The sequence below is a fragment of the Elaeis guineensis genome, chromosome 9 (genome assembly GCF_000442705.2).
Source record: "Elaeis guineensis isolate ETL-2024a chromosome 9, EG11, whole genome shotgun sequence".
Taxonomy (NCBI): domain Eukaryota; kingdom Viridiplantae; phylum Streptophyta; class Magnoliopsida; order Arecales; family Arecaceae; genus Elaeis; species Elaeis guineensis.
In genome coordinates this window covers 30,109,165-30,112,734 of record NC_026001.2, presented here as the reverse complement: position 1 = coordinate 30,112,734, position 3,570 = coordinate 30,109,165, and positions in this window count along the sequence as shown.

Genomic DNA, 3,570 nt, shown 5'->3' with positions numbered 1-3,570 from the left:
TGAAGAAGGAAGATTAGGTCTAAACTTACAATTTTTTTAAGATAAAAAATACCACCAACCCTTCTCACTCAGATGCCTTCTCAAAAAGATCAAAAACCTAAATAGAAAGATTCTAAGATATATGTGAAAGAAATTACACATGATTATGAACACTATAATCATTCTAATTGCATTTAAAACTATCTGGGTAGGGTGGACCCTATAAAAATCAAAAATATTATTGAAAAGGTGGTGCAGTAGAAATTGCAGACCAGATCGAAAGGACTCATCATAGAAGGCTACACAAATCTCGAGAGGTTCAGAAATCCGACCTTCCGGACCCGGCACTATCATCTCATATTCGTTGAGTATATCGTATTTTTCTCTAAGGGTTATGAGGTTCTTTTCGGTCAAAATGGATCCCTCTATTTTCAGATCAAGGTAGTTCGTGAGACCATGCATAGGAGATTCTACGTTATGATCCAAACTCCTCTCACTTATAGAACCAATTTTAGGATCCTCTCGGAGTGGATTTTCTGTCTCAATAGCCAATAAAGGCTGGGTTGACCTAATTTATAAGTCATCTACAGTCTCTTTCCCCTCTCTATCTCTCTTAGACATGTTTCTTGGAGGAAAATGTAAAGGAGAAATGAAAAGAATTGAAAAAAGAAGAAAAGCTACATTACGACTAAAAGAAAATAGATGAGAAAAGATCGATATCTAAAAGGGACAGATGAAATCCTATCAGGAGATGAAGAATGAACTCCTTTTCTCCTTCTTCGATGAAGTTTCTCACTATTTTTGATGACTGTTCAATGCAAAGAAGCCTCTGAAAATAATCCGGCAACACCTCCACATGATAATAGCAAAAATGAAAAGTAATCGAGGGGCAAAAGCCTTTTGTAGGTGAATCGACGGTCTAGATTGACTGACCTTATTGTTGATTCGGGATACTTGGTGCTAATCTGACAACTCGATCAGATGACGGTTAGGCACATTCCCCCCCTCCCCAAATTTAGCCACAACATGTCGATCCATGCCCAAGCTGATAAGCCAATCAAGTGTGGACAAATGGTGCACTCTTATTTGATATTTTCAAACCACCTATCCAAGCAATGATGGTAGAATCATTTCTTGAAAGGTCAAGTCTCTTCATTTTCAATCAAGTAATTAATTTTGATCCTCTCGAAGTACGGTGCATTTATTTCATGCGGCAACAATACCAGTCCGAAAAGCCCCGAGATAAAACATAGAGATAAGATCTCCTGATCGATAAAAATCGGACCAAAAGATAAGTTCAGAGATAAGATCTCCTGGCTAATGAAAATCGGGCTAAAATTTTACAATAGAGATAAGATTTTCTGGCTGATAAAAATTGGGCCAAAAGGGCAAAACTGTAGATAAGATCTCCTAGAAGGTGAAGGATCGAGCAGAACAACGAATACGGAGATAAGATCATCTGACTGATAAAAATTGGGGCAAAAGATAAATATGGAGATGAGATCTCTTGGCTAGTGAAAATTATGCCAAAAAGTAAATATAGAGATGAGATCTCCTGACCGATGAAAATTGGATCAAGAAGCAAGTATGGAGATAAGATCTCCTGATCAATAAAAATCAGACCAAAAGATAAGTATCGAGATAAGATCTCTTGATCGATGAAAATCGAACTAAAATTTAACAATAGAGATAAGATCTTCTGATTGATAAAAATTGAGTCAAAAGAGCAAATATGGAGATAAGATCTCCTAGCCGATGAAAGACCGAGCAAAATAGCAAATACGGAGATAAGATCTCCTGATCGATAAAAATCGGATCAAAAGATAAATATGGAGATGAGATCTTCTGGCCGGTAAAAACTGGACCACAAAGTAAATACGGAGATGAGATCTCCTGATCGATGAAAATCGAGCTAAAATTCAAAAATGGAGATAAGATCTTCTGACCAATAAAAATCAGACCAAAAGGGCAAATACGGAGATGGTATCTCCTGACTGATGAAAACTGGGCCAATAAGTAAGTACGAAGATAAAATCTCCTGATCGATAAAAATCGAGCCAAAAGGTTAATATGAAGATGAGATCTCCTGATCGGTAAAAAACTGAGCCGAAAGGTAAATACGGAGATAAGATCTCCTGGCTGGTAAAATCCGATTTCGATGGTGAATATCTCCTAAACTGGTGAAAATCCAACCTTATGAAGATACTTTTACTTTCTAATCTAATCGAAAGATTATCACCTCGAACATAGGAAGCGGGGGGCAAAGTATTGGTGCACTAAACTAGCCTTAAGATACGTGGCATCATCATATGAGATCAAAAAGATATCAATCTCAAAGCACCAGATTCCAGCAGATCAATTTACCGATTAGCAGATTTAGCTCAGTATATTACCAACCTGAATAAAAGACATCCTGGTATTCTGTCCAGGATGATGTCTTAGCTGACAAAGGAATATTCAGGTCAGGTATTTACCGACCTAAATCTCGATGCCTCCTATATCCCGGATGACTATTATGACGTCTCTATTTCACTCCGATCATCTACTGAAGTGAACTATTATAATGACAAACAGAATCATTCTATGAACGTCCACGGTAGTTTCTATAACCAAGCCACAGTTGGCCACGATCTCATATATAGTTGGCAGGTACAGTCAGGTATAATCTCATGTCTAGCTCATATGCACAACTGTATGTCAGTTCACTTACAAATGGCTCTCTAACTGTCTATCAAACTTCTCTAATGGTCTAACAAACTCTGGAACGGCCTCTTCAACCTCTCTATAAATAGAAGATCAGGGATCCTCTATCGAAAAGTTCTGCTCTCTGAAACTAGGAGAGACTCTGCCGGTAGGAAACTAGGTCAAAATCTTGGCTTCTATCTAGTTCTCTTTCAGTTCCATTCGATCTCTCTTTCTCTCTCACTCTTTTTCATCCCTGTTCTCAAGGTTCAAACTAACTTAAGCATCGGAGGGTCAAGAACCGGAGGATCCCGATCTAATTTCTTAACTGGTTTTACAGATTAAAAAAATTTCCTCCAGATCGCAAGGATCATTCCAGTCTAGCCTCATTCAATTCGATCCATCCTATTTCAGATTTTGAGCCTCGCAGCAACAAATATTATACATATTATATTTATGATATATATTATATTAAAATATATTATTGATCATATTATTATCATATTATTATTTAATTATAATTTTAAATTATAATAAAAAATATATTATTGCAATTAATATTTATATTATGATTACTTCTATTTACTGTATTTTTCTAATTAAAATAAATATTATTATTAAAATAATAATATGCTATAAGTATAAATAAAATTATTAATTCTATATAATTAATATTTTTTATTAGATTAATAATTTAAAAGATTAAAAATGTATTTTATGAAATATATTAGAGATAGATTTGGTATTATATGGATCTTGGATTTTTATGGAACTATAAAATAGATTATTGTTGAAATTTGGAGTTCTCCGATCACTATATTACATCAAATACGATGATTTTAGATCAACTAAATTATTTTGGGATAAAAATCATCCGTGAGCTAAGATCATTCCATTTGAGTCGTAAAC